The 16739-nt window shown below is 41.3% G+C and overlaps 1 long non-coding RNA gene across 1 annotated transcript; it reads left to right on the plus strand.

The window, feature by feature from the left end:
- The first annotated feature begins 20 nt into the window (after positions 1 to 20).
- On the plus strand, positions 21 to 1681 carry LOC130458897 (uncharacterized). Its single transcript, XR_008918262.1, has 2 exons — positions 21 to 497; positions 1549 to 1681. It is a non-coding gene; the product is annotated as an uncharacterized LOC130458897 (long non-coding RNA).
- The last annotated feature ends 15058 nt before the right edge of the window (positions 1682 to 16739 follow it).

Here is a 16739-nt window from a genome sequence, read left to right on the forward strand (position 1 = left end):
CAAACACTCCATAATTGTCCCTAGGGAATAATGAGGTGATGGTTTATTCTTAGAGATGGTGATGAGCAGCGTGAGTGGGGCTGGTCTGGTGGCTTGTGCCTAAGACTCTCTGCTCATCTGGTCATTTGAAGGACCCCTCCCCACTGAAACCAGGACTGTCAGGCACCCGAGAACTCAACAAGCATTCATTAAATGCCCGCTGATGTAGAAAGCCCTGTGCCGGTGCCCAGATTGCCAAGACAAAGGGCAACAGTCCTAGCCCTTAAGGGTCTTCCCTTCTGCCCAGTCTTACCTGGAGAGACAAAGATGAGGGAATTTAGGACAGGAGGTGAAACATGAGCTGAGCTTGGAAGTAAGGGGCTCTGCTAGGAGAACAATGAAGACGATGGGAACAACTTCCAAGGAAGTCAGTCACAACCAACGCTGGCCCATGCAGGGACCAATCCCAGGTGCAGAGGGCTGCTGCTGAAGCCTGCTCCCCATCTCCTGACCAAGAGGTGACAGACTCAAGAAGTAGTCAGACATTTATTTTTGGACATGACAAATCTACCAATTTGTTTTGCTTGACTGGATATTTGCTAGAAGGGATTTTTATTTCCTCCCACAGTCAGAGTTGGGGAGGAAGGAGATGGGAGAGAGAGAACATGAATGCTTTCTAATTGAAATTTTTAAAAATGAGTGATTTGTAAAAAGATTTGGGCTTCGAATAGCAGAGATGAAGAGTTGAGTGTAGCCCTGGCATGAAGGATGCCTTGTACAGACACATGGAGCAGGCAGGGAGATCTGGGAAACAGCTAGTAGTTCAGTTGGGCTGGAATGTCTAGTTCATTAAAGGGAAATGATGCGAAATGAGGTTTGAAAGACAAATTGGAGCTTCATCATTAGGGGCCTCATACGGTAGGCTGGAGATGTTATATTGCTTGGTAGAGGCAAGGGGGAGGCTCTGCAAGCCTTTGAGCAGGGTTATGACTTGATCAGGCAACTGTGCCTTGGAGTGATTATTGTGACAGTCCTGTGAAGAATGGCTCAGGGAAAAGGGAGACCGAATGCACATAAACCCATTGGGAAGGTATTGATATAGACCATGGGAAAGGGTAGAAACTTGGGTGAGTAGAAAGAAGGGGACATGAGATATCTTGAAAGTATTATCAGCAAAACTTGGGGTGACAGAGAAGAGAAAAGCCAGGATGATGGAGGTTATACATCTGAGTGACTGAGAGGGTGGGGGTTCTCTTAAGGGAAGTCTGGAAGAGGGATAGATTTAGGGCAAAAGATGAGTTCCATTTTGGGAATGTGACTTAAGATGCCTATGAGACATCCAGGAGGAGCTGTCCAACAGGCAGCTGGCAATAGATACTAGGCAGAAGTCAGGAGAGATATTAGGCCTTGACATAATAACTAATAATGATAGTAATAGTTAAACCAAATAGATGACTAGAGAAATGGCCTTAGAGGCAAGAAGATCTGAGTTCAGGTCTTGCCTCTGACACATACTGGTTATGTGAGCTGTAGGCAATTTTTCAGAACCCTTTATAACTCCATCTGCAGGTTCTGCTGCAGACTGCTGACCTGCACTGGAAGAGAGAATTTCTTCAGCTGGCACTTTACCATATCAAAGAAATCATAGGTCTCATGCCTATCCCTAACAAGTACTTTAAATTTTGTAAAGACTTTGTATGAAGTATATATGTGCCTGTATATGTGTGTATGTGACCTCATTTGATCCTCCCAATAACCCTGTGAGAGGAAGGGGTTATTAGTGTCCCCATTTTATAGATGAGGAAGCTGAAAGTGTTTGTGATTTTTAAATCATTTACATAGAAATGATAATTGAATCCATGGAAGCTGATGAATTCACCAAGGGAGATGGTATGTAGTGAGAAGAGAAGAAGGTTCAGGCTAGAACCTTAAGGGATTCTAATTCCTAGGTTTGGGAGATGGATAACAATCCAGTAAAGGAAACTGAAAAGAGGGCAGCTAAGTGGTTCAATGGATAGAGAGTCAGGCCTAGAGGCGGGAGGTCCTGGGTTCAAATATGACCTCATACATTTCCTAGCTGTGTGACCCTGGGCAAGTCACTTAACCACCATTGTCTAGCCCTTACTGCTCTTCTGACTTAGAACTAATACATGATATTGATTCTGAGATGGAAGTTGAGGATATTTTATGTTTTATTTTTTTCCCTTTTAAACATTATTTTATTTGGTCATTTTCAAACATTATTCATTGAAAAAAAAAGATCATTTTCTTTTCCTTCCCCCCCTCCCACCACCTCTCCCATAGCCGACGCGTGTTTCCACTGGGTATCACATGTGTCCTTGATTCAAACCCATTTCCATGTTGTTGGTATTTGCATTAGAGTGTTCATTTAGAGTCTCTCCTCAGTCGTATCCCCTTCCCCCCTGTAGTGAAGCAGTTGCTTTTCCTCGGTGTTTTTACTCCCACAGTTTATCTTCTGCTTGTGGATAGTGTTTTTTAGATCCCTGCAGATTGTTCAGGATCATTGCATTGACCCTAATGGAGAAGTCCATTACCTTCGATTGTACCAAAGTGTATCAGTCTCTGTGTACAATGTTTTCCTGGTTCTGCTCCTTGGTGAGGGTATTTTAAAAATTGGAGACTGAGAAAAAGTAGAAGAGGACAGAAAACCAGGAGGGGGGCAGTATCTGTGAAGACAAGGAAGGAGAAGAGAAAGCATGTGGGAGGAGAGGGTGATCAACAGCAGCCCTGCTAGAGAAAGTGGGATGTGGACTGAGAAAGGGTTATGGGATTTAGTAGTTAAGAAAATAGTTTCAGGATTGGGGTTGGGAGCTTTAGAGCAAAAAAATGTGAGAGCTGGAAGACCATTAAGATATAGAATGTGATTCAGAGGAAAAACTGTGGGAGTAGAAACACAGAAGAAAAACAACTGCTTGATCACATGGATCGAAGGGATATGATTGGGGATGTAGATCCTAAATGAACATCCTAGTGCAAACATCAACAACATGGAAATAGGTTCTGATCAAGGACACATGTAATACCCAGAGGAATTGCACATCGGCTGCAGGAAGGGTGGGGGGAGTGGAGGGAGGGAAATAATATGATTATTGTAACCAAGGCATAATATTCTAAATTGACTATATAAATTAATTAAAAAAAAGATATAGAATGTGAGAGCTGGGAGGGTCCTTAAAACACAGAATGTCAGAACTGGGAGGGTCCTTGGGAATATCAGACTAGAAGGAACCTTAGAAGACAGACTTTTAGAGCTGTAAAGGACCTTAGAGATCTAGTTCAACTTCCTTTACCCAAATCACTGATAACATTTTTAAGCAGTATCAGCCACTGACGTCTTCTTTCCTAGTTTGCATTTAATTATTTGTTCAGTCATGTCTGACTCTGTGTCCCCATTGGGGGTTTTCTTGGCAAAGATGCTGGAGTGGTTTGCCATTTCATTCTCCAGCTCATTGGACAAATGAGAAAACTGAAGGCAACAGGTTGAAGTGACTTGCCCAGGGTCACACAGCTAGGAAGTGTCTGAGGTCAGATTTGAACTCAGGAAGGTGAGTCTTCCCAACTCCAAACCTGGTACTCTATCCACTATACCACCTCATTGCCATTTAACCATTAATGACTGTAGCATACCAGGCATCTTAGCATCTGGAAAGTATTGATATTGTATCCTGTATATTCATTTACCAGACACATGGTCAGATCACTTAATGTTCATTGTATGGAAAGGGACAGTCCAAAGGACTAGCAAAGGATGGGCAAATTCCTGGGCTGGGTCTTGACAGCCACACTGCCCTGGCTCTGAGTACATTCATTTGCAAAATGCAGGTTCCATTGATTAATCTCCACCTCTTTCTTTGATCTTGTCGTTGTCAATTCAACCAATGTTAAGACCTTTGCCATGTTTCGTATGCGTTGATCTCCTCCCAATCCACATTCCTAAAACCTCCAATAAATACTGGGGGACAAGCATGAAGCTCTCTCTTCCCTCCTCTTCTCTTACACTCAGTTCCCTGTATCTTCAAAGTGCCCTGTCCTATCTTTTCCTGTTGATCCTCGTGACGCTGTCTCCCCAATGCTTTCTATTAATCCTCGGACTCTCTCATCCATAGGAAGCATTAAGGAGTTGTTACTCCCCACCTGTTTTCTTATTCCTCATATTTCCCATTATCTCTCAGTGGGAAATAATATTGGAGTTCACGCCACTCCCCATATCTTCTAACTTGTTGTCTCTGAGTCTTTATTATTCACCCATTTCCTTAGTCTCCCGTCTCCTCCTCAGGTTATTACCCACAGATAAAAATCATGTAGGGACTCCAGGCTGGGTCTCCATAATGACTGACTACTCTTTGGGTCCATGCATTGAACAGGTTGTGACGCTACCTAATTGCACTACTGTCCAGACTATGTTTTTCACAAGAATAGCTTGACAGGCTGTCAAATTCCTTATAAAAATGGTGGCACACTAGATCTGTAGCATGTGCTCAGACTACCAGGCCAGCATCTTATCAGAAAAGGCAATGAGGTTCATCTGCAACAACCCATTCTTGGTGAAGCCCCACAAGGGTAACAGCCAGTTATGAGAGCAATCTCTTTGAAGCCTGGGACACCGCGTGGTTCTCCCCTCTGCTGCTTTCAGGAATTTATAGTGGATATAAATGTAAGAGAAATTGAAATCTCTCTGAGCCCCAGGTAGGAAAATTCCTCACACATAGACGTTTGTGTCTGTCTTTATTTACATCTCCGGCTATCTCTAGCCTTCTTTATGACTGAGACAGTTCCAGTTACCCAAAGTGTTTGGGTTCAGTAGAAAGAGCATCGAACATTACAGTATTTGTTGATAGACAGCACAGGGATGGGAAGTTGGGGAAAGAACAGACCTTTTCTTGGCACTTCCTTCAGTCTTGGAGTAAGTGGTTACATCTGGTGGCATCAGCCTGAATCTTCTGCTCTGAGATGTCTGGAGATCATGTGTCCTTCCTTAATATCTCCTCACAGCTCAGTCCTATTTTCTCTCCCTCCTTTGGATCACTCCCTCTGGATTGTCTCTGTATGGCTGAGCTCTGAAAGCCCTGATTCTTTCTGTTCCACTGCCAGACTTTTGAAAATCTCTCCTCTTGCCAGACTTTCAAATAACTTGAGTTCAGAATGAGTCTCCTATTTTAGGCAGCTAGTTGGCACTTGACCTGGAGTCAAGAAGACCTGAGTTTAAATCCAGCTTCAGACACTTTTCAGCTGTGTGACCCTGGGTAAGTCATGTGGCCTCAATTTGCCTCAGTTTCTTCCACTGTAAAATGGGGATGATAATAATAGCATCTGCCTCCCAGGTACAGATCCAATGAGATAGTATTTGAAAAGCACTTAGCTTTGTAAGTTGTGAGGATCAAATGAGATAATATTTGTAAAGCATCTAGCATAGTGCCTGATACATATTCGTTGTTATATAAATGGTGGCTATTATGAACAACCCATAAGGTTCCGAAATGAATCTGCACATTCTTCCTATCAAAGGTCACTTTGGTTCATCCAAGGACTTTTCAGTTTTAATCAAAAGTCTTTAATCACTTGCTCAAGACTTGTGTTTACCTGATCAGTATTTCAGGGCTTGTCCTCTTATCATTTACTTTAAATGGGGGAGGAGTAGCCGAGGGACCCCCAACCTTACACGAGATCTTGGCGAACAAAACATTCCTTTCTACATATTCACTAACCATCCCCTTAACAATACTGTGCCTGGCATATCGGAGGCATTTAATAAATGATTAGTGACCTGACAATGACTTAATAATACGCTCCAGATTTTTGCCAGGAGTCAGGATCTAGTTTGCAGACTCCATGCTCTTCTCTTTTTTGACAATGGGGACATTCGCCCCTCTCCAGTGCTCCAAAATCTTTAGTTATCCCAGCGGTGGTTTGGCAATAACATTGACTGAGGCTGTCAGTATTAAGGAGGTAGATCACTTGGGTTAGATGTGTTGAACTCATCAAGGACCGAAAAGTACCAACCAGTGAATCGTTAAGGGTTTATTAAGTGCCTACTGCATACCAGTCATTGTCTTTGGCACTGGGGATACAAAGAAAGGCAAGTGACAATCTGCTCTCAAGGTGGACAACTAGGTGGCACAAGTGGATAGAATGCCAAGCCTGGAGTCAGAAAGACTTGAGTTCAAATTCAGCCTCAGATATTTACTAGCTGTGTGACTTTGGGCAAGTCTCTTCACCTTGTTTGCCTCAGTTTCCTGATCTGTCCAATGAACTGGGGAAGGAAATATCAAACCACTTCAGTATCTTTGCCAAGAAAACCCCAAAAGGGGTCACGAAGAGTCAGACACAACTGAAAAGACTGACCAACAAGTTTCAAAGGACTTCACAATCTGATGGGGGAGATAGCATGCAAACAACTATGTTGAAGCAAGTTATATACAGAGAAGGAATTAACATGAAGGGGCAACGGGATAGGATTCTTGTTGAGGGTTAGATTTTAGTTGGGATTCAAAAGAAATTAGGGAAACCAGGAGGGAAAGTATTCCAGACATTGGGGGAGAGCCAGTAACATGCCTAGAGATGGAGTAAGGATCCAGTGCCACTGGATCCAAGAGTTTGTGGGGGTAAGGGATATAATGTCCAAGAAGACTGGAGGGGTACCAGGAGTCCAGGTTATGAATGCCAAATAGATGACTTTTTTTTTTTAATATTTTTTTAAACCCTTACCTTCCGTCTTGGAGTCAATACTGCGTATTGGCTCCAAGGCAGAAGAGTGGTAAGGGCTAGGCAATGGGGGTCAAGTGACTTGTCCAGGGTCACACAGCTGGGAAGTGTCTGAGGCCAGATTTGAACCTAGGACCTCCCGTCTCTAGGTCTGACTCTCAATCCACTGAGCTACCCAGTTGCCCCCAATAGATGACTTCTTATTTGATTCCGTAAGTGATCAGGAAGCTTGCTGTTATGCTTCAGTTGTTTTAATCAGGCCACTCTTGCTTACTCCATTTGGGCTTTTCTTGGCCGAGATACTGAAGGGGTTTGCCATTTCTTTCTCTTGTCCATTTTTTAGATGAGGAAATGGAGTCCAGCTCAACTAAGTGACTTGCCCAAAGTCACCCAGCTAGGAAGTGTCAGAGATCAGATTTGAACTCAGGAAGAAGGAGTCTTCCTGATGCCAGGCCCAGTGCTCCATCCACTATGGCATCACCTAAATGCCTGAATAGGAAGCTGCTCGAGTTTACTGATTAAGGCAGTGGGAGGTCAGATTTATATTTCAGGTGCTCTCTTAATGTCTCTCTGCTTATAGTACAGGGATTCATCTTCTTGACCATTTTACTTCTGTTTTTTTCCCCCCAATCCAAAGATCATTTCAGTGGCAGAGAAAAGCAGAGTGGAACAAAAATCGAGCATCTCTGCCTTTTTTCTGTCCCACATCATCCTTTATTCTCTCCTCAAATTTCCTGCGAATGGCAATTCTGTCCTTTCTTTCATAATCATCCCTCTCTGCCCTCCATCCATCCCCCGATATCTCTTAATTTCCCACCATTCTTTTGTTGTCCCTCACCTTCTCCAGAGCTTCACCTCTCTTGCGCCTTTGGCCCTCTGGACACTCTTCCTCTGGGACCATGCCTTGCTTTTTGGGGTATTAGTCCTCCATTATTGGCCTGACTTGCATCTTTTCTATATGTCTTGGAAAAAGCTAAGGAAATTAATAAATTGCCCATGAATCCAGCATAGACAGACTTGCATCAACTAGCTTAGGGGGTATGATATGGAGGCAAACAAGGAAGAGAGGAAATAGAATATGAAAAGAGGAATATCTAAGATCTTAGCTCTTCCTAACTAGTCTTCATGATGGATTAACAGTCCATAAAGACCAGGCAAATTTCCTAATATACTCACTATCAAGTCTTGCCTGTCCTCAAAAACCTTCAATGGTTCCCTATTCCCTTTTTTTTTTTTAGTCTTACTTTCTGTCCCAGTAACAACTCTAAGACAGAGGGGCAAGGGCTAGGCAACCAGGATTAAATGACTTGCCCAGGGTCACCCAGTTAGGAAGTGTTGGAGACTGGATTTGAACCCAGGTCCTCCTGACTCCAGGCTTGGTGCTTTATCTACTGAGCCATTTAGTAGCCTCTCATTCCCTTTTACTTTACACATAAAGCTGGTCCTAGTATTTAATGCTTTCTAGAATCTGGCTCTGACCTACCTGTCTAGTCACTAGCCATATTAGATTTCTTTGCAGAGCCTACATTTGATAGATCTTCACATACCCTAGACCGGTCCCATCACACCATTCTCTGTGATGAATGTGGGCTTCCCCTTCTTTCAAGGCTCACCTCAGGTGCCACATCCTACAGGCAGCTCCCTCCAGTGAAAAGGATTTCTCTCCTGTCTCATTACTTTGCCTACTTCTACTTTGTGGAGCTCATTGAACTTGGAGTCACGGCACCTGAATTCAGATCTCTGTGGTATCACTTAATAATAACAAAAGTAAAAATAGCAAACATTTATGTAGTGGTTACTATGTGCCAGGCATTGTGCTAAGCACTTTACAAATATCTCATTTGATCTTCATGATGATCCTGGGAGGTAGTTACTATTATTGCCCTAATTTTACAGATGAGGAACCTGAGGTAGACTGGGATTAAGTGACTTGCCCAGGGTCACACAGCTAGTAAATGTTTGATGTGGGACTTGTACTCAGTTCTTCCTGATTCCAGGTCCTGTGCTCTATCCACTGTGCCATCTAGCTGCCTTAGTAACTATGTGACCATGAGCAATTCATGAAACCTCTCAGTTTCCCCATTTGTCAAATTAGGTAGTTGAATTTGGCAACCACTTTGGGTACTTTCCCAAGATCCTATGACTCTATTAAAAAAACCCTTCTCCTCCCTCCTTCCCCCACTGAAATGCCCCAGTTGAGAACAACACATGGGGTTAGGTCACCTTCATCCCATCCCCAACATCTTCCATGAGGGTGGATGGAAGGAGATGGGCTGGTAGGGAGAGCCCTGTAGACTTGGCTTCTCTTTCCAGCTCTGCCCTCGATTGGCTCCATGAATTCTGGCAAGGTGCTCTGCCACTGTGGGTCTCAGTTTCTCTGCCTGGTAAGTGTGTGTGTGAGTGTGTAGATAGGGTGGGGAGAATTTCAATGAGAGGATCTCTAAGGCCCTGGAATAGTCTATGATTTGCTGAAAATCTTTGCTAAGCCAAGGCAAAGTGCTGGGAAAGTCAGTGTGACAGGATGTGAAAGCCCCACTCCACTTAGCACAAATGCGAGCTGGAGCGAGATGTATTTCTGGGCTGACATCTGAAATGGAGGCTTAATTGCTGATAAGTGGCTGACAACTGGCAAATGCATTTGGGGGAGATGAGAGGAACTAAGTCTATAATGGGCCTCGGAAGCTGCTTCAGAGAGTTGGGCTCTTACTGAGGACGTGGGTGTTGTGCAGGTGCGGGGGGAGAAGAGACCAGACTCAGGGGAGGAGCGGCGCCCTCCAGAGAGCCCAGTATTGTACTCAGGGCAGAAGGAGTGGGGCTGCAGATGGGCTAGGGCTGGTCATAGGAGTATTCCAGGCCAAATCATTGACTGGGATTGACTCCTGACGAGTAACGATGAGACCTCTCATACCTCCTCTAAGTAAGAGAGGTTGTAGGGGGGACTACAGGTATGGAAAGAGGCATACGCTGTCAGAAGGGATCAATGGATCAATGTGGATTGCTTTAACTTAGAATAAAAAAAACACTGCCCCCTAAAAAAATGACATTGTACCTATTTTGTGTCTCTTTCCCAAGTCATCATGGTATTGTAGACACACCTGGATTAAAATCCTGCTTCAAGTGCTTACCTGTATGACCTTGGGCAAGTCATTTATCCTCCTTGTGTGGAGGCAAGACTACATAGGCAGGAACTCTTGTTTTTTGCCTTTCCAGTCCCAATGCCTAGCACATTTGTTATTGTTTGTTTATTACAGTCATGTATGACTCTTTGTGACCTTATTTGGGGGTTTTCTTGGCAGAGATACTGGAGTGGTTTGGCTGTTTCCTTCTCCACCTTATTTTACAGAGGAGTAAACTGAGACTGACAGGGTGAAGTGACTTGCTTAGGGTCAGAGCTAGAAAGTGACTGAAGCTGGATTTGAACTGAGGTCTTCCTAACTCCAGGACTGGCCCTTTCCTCACTATACCACCCAAATGCATACCTGGTGCACAGTAGGCAATGGGCGAATGTAGTACTGAGAAATGATAGCAGTGGATTTTTCAAAAGGATCAGGAAAAATTTTTTTAAAAAGATGTGATTCACTCATGGTCTGGAGGAGGCTGTTGTATAGAATTACAGAAGAGTAGACCTGAAAAGGACCTTGAAAATCACCTACTGCAGCCTACTTATTTTATAAAGAAAAGGAGGAAGATCTGACAAAGCCAAAGTAAAAATAGATCTGATTAAAAGAGATAGGGAAGGTAGTTACATTCTGATTCAAGGCAGTATAGACAATGAGGAAATATCAATAATCAACATGTATGCACCAAGTGGTATAGCATGCAAATTTCTAAAGGAGAAACTAGTGGAACTCAAGGATGAAATAGATAGAAAAACTATACTGGGGGGGGGGGCGTGAACCTTCCTCTATCAGAACTAGATAAATCAAAACAAAAAATAAATAAGAAAGAGGTAAGAGATGTGAATGAAATCTTAGAAAAATTAGAGTTAATAGATATGTGGAGAAAAATAAATAGGGACAAAAAGGAATACACCTTCTTTTCAGCAGCACATGGTACATTCACAAAGATTGACTATGTACTAGGGCATAGAAACTTGGCAAACAAGTGCAAAAAAGCAGAAATAATAAATGCAACCTTTTCAGATCATAATGCAATAAAATAATAACTAGTAAGAGAGCCAAATCAAAAATTAATTGGAAATTAAATAATATGATCCTCCAAACTGGTTAGTTAAAGAACAAATCATAGAAACAATAATTTCATTGAAGAAAATTACAATGATGAGACATCCTTTCAAAATCTATGGGATGCAGCCAAAGCAGTACTCAGGGGGAAATTATATCCTTGAGTTCATATATTAACAAATTAGAGAGGGCAGAGGTCAAAGAATTGGACACACAAATCAAAAAATTTGAAAGGGAACAAATTAAAAATCCCCAGTTGAAAACTAAATTAGAGATCCTAAAAATTAAAGAAAAAATTAATAAAATCAAAAGTGAACAAATTATTGAATTAGTAAATAAGACTAGAAGCTGGTATTTTGAAAAAACATAAAATAGACAAAGTTCTGGTCAATTTAATAAAAAAAAGTAAAGAAGAAAACCAAATTAACAGTATCAAAGATGAAAAGGGAGACCTCACCTCTAATGAAGATGAAATTAAGGCAATCATTAAAAACTATTTTGCCCAATTACATGGCAATAAATATGGCCATCTAGGTGATATGGATGAATATTTATAAAAATACAAGTTGCCTAGATTAACAGAAGAAGAAATAGAATACTTAAATAATCCCATATCAGAAAAAGAAATTGAACAAGTCATCAAAGAACCCCCTAAGAAAATATCCCCAGGGCCTGATGGATTCACAAGTAAATTCTATCAAACATTCAAAGAACAACAATACCAATATTATACAAACTACTTGACATAATAAGCAAAGAGGGAGTTCTACCAAATTCCTTTTATGACACAAATATGGTACTGATTCCAAAGCCAGGCAGGTCAAAATAATGAAAGAAAACTATAGATCAATCTCCTTAATGAACATAGATGCAAACATTTTAAATAGAATACTAATAAAAAGACTCCAGCAAGTGATCATGAGGGTTTTTCATTATGATCAGGTTTATACCTGTAATTTATACCAGTAATGCAAGGATGGTTTAATATTAGATAAACCATCCACATAATTGACCATATCAATAAGCTAACCAACAAAATCATATGATTATCTCAATAGATGCAGAAAAAGCTTTTGACAAAATACAACACTCATTCCTATTGAAAACATTAGAAAGTATTGGAATAGAAGGACTATTCCTAAGAATAATAAATAGTATATACCTAAAACCATCAGCAAATATCAATTGCAATAGGGATAAATTAGAAGCATTCCCAATAAGATCAGGAGTGAAATAAGGATGCTCATTATCACCTCTATTATTTAACATTGCACTAGAAACACTAGCTGTAGATATTGAAGAAGAAAAAGAAATTGAAGGTATTAAAATAGGTAATGAGGAGACAAAGCTATCACTCTTTGCGGATGACATGATGGTCTACTTAAAGAATCCTGGAGAATCCACCAAAAAGTTAGTGGAAATAATCAACTTTAGGAAAGTTGCAGGTTAAAAATAAACCCACATAAATCATCAGCATTTCTACATATCTCCAACACATCTCTGCAGCAAAAATTAGAAAGAGAAATTCCATTTAAAGTCGCCCGAGACAATATAAACTACTTAGGAATCTATCTGCCAAGACAATCACAGGAACTGTTTGAACACAACTACAAAACACTTCCCACACAATCAAAACTAGATCTGAATAATTGGAAAAACATTAATTGCTCATGGGTAGGATGAGCTAACATAATGAAAATGACAATCCTACCCAAACTAATTTCTTATTTAGTTCCATACCTATCAAACTACCAAAAAACCTTTTTACTAAATTAGAAAAAATCCCCACAAAGTTCATTTGGAAGAACAAAAAATCAATAATATCAAGGGAAATATTGGAAAAAATTTGAAGGAAGGTGGCCTTGCAGTACCAGACCTCAAACTATACTATAAAGCAGCAGTCATCAAAACAACATGGTATTGGCTAAGAGACAGAAAGGAGGATCAGTGGAATAGATTTGGGGTAAGGGACCTCAGCATGACAGTCTATGATTAATCCAAAGATCCCAGCTTTTGGGACAAAAATCCACTATTTGACAAAAACTGCTGGGAAAATTGGAAAACAGTATGGGAGAGATTGGGTTTAGATCAACATCTCACACCCTACACCAAGATAAACTCATAATGGGTGAATGACTTCAATATAAAGAAGGAAACTATAAGTAAATTAGGGGAATACAGAATAGTATACTTGTCAGATCTTTGGGAAAGGAAAGATTTTAAGACCAAGCAAAAGTTAGAAAAAATTACAAAATGTAAAATAAGTCATTTTGATTACATTAAATTAAAAAGTTTTAGTACAAACAAAACCAATGCAACTAAAATTAGAATGGAAGCAACAAATTGGGGGGAAATTTTCTTAACAAAAAACTCTGACAAAGGTCTAATTATTCAGATTTATAAAGAACTAAATTAGTTGTACAAAAAATCAAACCATTCCCTAATTGATAAATGGGCAAGGGACATGAATAGGCAATTTTCAGATAAAGAAATCAAAACTATTAATAAGCACATGAAAAAGTGTTCTAAATCTCTTATAATCAGAGAGATGCAAATCAAAACAACTCTGAGGTATCAGCTCACACCTAGCAGACTGGCTAACAAGACAGCAAAGGAAAGTAATGAATGCTGAAGGGGATGTGGCAAAGTTGGGACATTAATGCACTGCTGGTGGAGTTGTGAATTGATCCAACTATTCTGGAGGGAAATTTGGAACTATGCCTAAAGGGCACTAAAAGACTGTCTGCCCTTTGATCCAGCCATAGCACTGCTGAGTTTATACCCCAAAGAGATAATACAGAAAAAGATTTGTACAAGAATATTCATAGCTGCGCTCTTTGTGGTGGCAAAAAAATGGAAAATGAGGGGATGCCCTTCAATTGGGGAATGGCTGAACAAATTGTGGTATCTGCTGGTGATGGAATACTATTGTGTTAAAAGGAATAATGAACTGGAGGGATTCTATGTGAACTGGAAAGACCTCCAGGAAGTGATGCAGAGTGAAAGGAGAAGAACCAGGAGAACATTGTGTACACAGAGACTAATACACTGTGGTACAATCGAATGTAATGGATTAGTAGAGTAACTCTACTAGCAGCAATGCAGTGATCCAGGACAATTCTGAGGGACTTATGAGAAAGATGCTATCTACATCCAGAGGAAGAACTGTGGGAGCGGAAACACAGAAGAAAAACAACTACTTGTTGGGTCGATGGGTCGATGGGGATATGATTGAGGATATAGACTCTAAATGATCACACTAGTGCAAATATCAATAATATGGAAATAGGTCTTGATCAGTGACACATGTAAAACCCAGAGGAATTGTGTGTTATGGGAGGGGGTGGGAGGAGAGGAGGGAAAGAACATGATTTTTGTAATCCTGGAAAAATACTCTAATCAATTAAATAAAAATTTAAAAATGCATAAAGATAAAAAAAGGGAGGAAGGAAAGAGGGAAGAAAGAAGGAAAGAGGGAAAGATGAAATGGAGGAAGGAAAATGAAGGAGGGAGGGAAAATGGAAGGAAGAAAGAAAAGAAGGAAACAATCATTTAATAAGTGCCCAAAGTGTGCCAGGCACATAGACAGTTAGGGCAGTGAGGTGACTCACTGGATCGAGTGCCAGGTCTGGAGTCTGGAAGGCTTATTTTCCTGAGTTTAAATCTGAATTTGAATTCATACACTTACTAACTTTGTGGCCCTGGGCAAGTCACTTAACCCTGTTGGCCTCAGTTTACTCATCTGTAAATTGATCTGGAGAAGGAAATGGCAAACTATTCTAGGGTCTCTGCCAAGAAAACCCTAAATGGGGCCACAGAGTCAGACGTGACTGAAATGACTAAACAAAAAGAAGACATGTGCCAGGCACTGGGCTAAGTACTTTATAAATATTTCATTTGATCTTCACTATGACCATCAGAGATGGGTACTATTATTATCCCCATTTTACAGCTGATGAAACTGAGGCATACAGAAGTTAAGGGACTTGCCCAGGGTTCCATAGCTAGTAGATGTCTGAGGCTAATTTTGAACTCATATCTTTTGGACTCCTGGCCAGGTACTCCATTCTCTGTACCACCTGGCCACCTTCCAGGAGGCAAAGAAGGGAACTGAGGCCCAGGGAGGGGGAAAGATTTGCCCAAGAACATACAACAAACCTGGAAATCTTGCCTGGCAGTCTGTTATATCTAGCAGGCAAAAGAAAACTCCCATGGAGGACTCTAGGAAGCATCTAATGGACTTCAAGGTTCACTGAGTCCGAGATGATGATAATATTTGAGGGAACTTGTTCTTCTAACCGTTAGGCAGAGACTGAGGGAAGGTCTTACTGGGGAAATGGAGAAAGCTCCTTCACTACTGTTCAAAAGAATAGATAGAAGAGGGCAGCTAGGTAGCAAAGTAGATAGAGAGCCAGACCTGGAGTTGGAATGACCTGGATTTAAATCTGACCTCAGACACTTCCTAGTTGTGTGACCTTGGGCAAGTCACTTAACCCCAAATGCCCAGTCCTTACAGCTCTTCTGCTTTGAAACAGATACTTAGTATTGATTCTAAGACTGAAGATAAGGATTTAAAATTAAAAGATGCTCATAGACATTCAAGCTAGACATCCCCTTAGAGCAGAGGCTCTTGGTCTTTTTTGGTGTCTTGGGGGAAAAATTGTTTTTGTGGGAGTGGGGAAAAGAAGGGAGAAAGGAGCAAGCTTTTATTAAGCACCTACTATGGGGCAAGCCCTGAGCTAAGTACTTTATAATAATGATATCAGGGTTGACAGTCTGGGGAGACCTATGAACCCCCTTTCATAAAAGTGTTTATAAATGCATAAAATAAAATGCATAAGAAACTAATTTTATTCAAATGTCATTATTAAAATTCTAAAAACAAAGTCCCAGACCCCAGGCTAGGCTAAGAACTGCTCCCTATCACATCAGCTTAGACACTGGCTTTTCCTGGTATCCTCTCGGTTTGTCTTCTGCTTTTTCTCTTTGAAAGGATCATATTTTATGTGGATGTAGATGTTCAGTGGGGTGGGGGTGCAGTGCAGAGAGTTGATTTATCCCAAGTCAACCACCCCCCAGCCTAGTTAGTCTGACTCCTTGGCAGTTAATGGCTGCCTTCTTGGAGGGAACCCCTCCTTTCCCCCTTCCCAAAATATAACCACCACCTGTCACTGTGCCTGAAATTCCACCTTTCATGATTCATTCCTTTGGTGTCTGAAGGCTTTTGAGCTTCTGGAGATGCCTAGGAAGCAGGGAGCTGGTTGGGGAAGTGGAAAGTATACAGAATTAGGGAGGGAGGAGCCCTGGGAGAGAGTGGGGTGGGAGAGAGATGCTGAGAAGTCACTGAAGAAGAATTTCATTCATAGGACTGACCCCAGGCTGGACCACATGCATGGGTCCAGAGTAGAGAGGCCCTGTAGGGAGAGGGAAGGGGTATCCAGCTCTTTGGATGCAGAGGTAGTTCCTTAATATTAGATTATGAATCAGGGAAAAGGATGGAAGAGGGGGTGAGGGAATCTAGAAACAGGAAGACATTAAAGGGAAAGAGCCAGTTAAAGAGAAACATCATTTGTAGATTATTGTGAAGATCAAATGAGATAATATTTGTAAAGCACTTAGCCTAGTGCCTGGCATGGGCGTTGCTGTTCAGTGTAGAGCACACTGTCTAATCTTTCATTTGATCAAATCTTTTTTTTTTAAACCCTTACTTTTTGTCCTAGTAGTAACTCTAAGAGAAAAGGGCAAGGGCTAGGAAAATGGGGTTAAGTGACTTGCCCAAGGAAGAGTCTGAGGTCAGATTTGAACACATGCCCACTCAACTCTGGACCTGGTGCTCTATCCACTGAGCCATCC

Source organism: Monodelphis domestica, chromosome 4 (genome assembly GCF_027887165.1).
Source record: "Monodelphis domestica isolate mMonDom1 chromosome 4, mMonDom1.pri, whole genome shotgun sequence".
Classification (NCBI taxonomy): Eukaryota; Metazoa; Chordata; class Mammalia; order Didelphimorphia; family Didelphidae; genus Monodelphis; species Monodelphis domestica.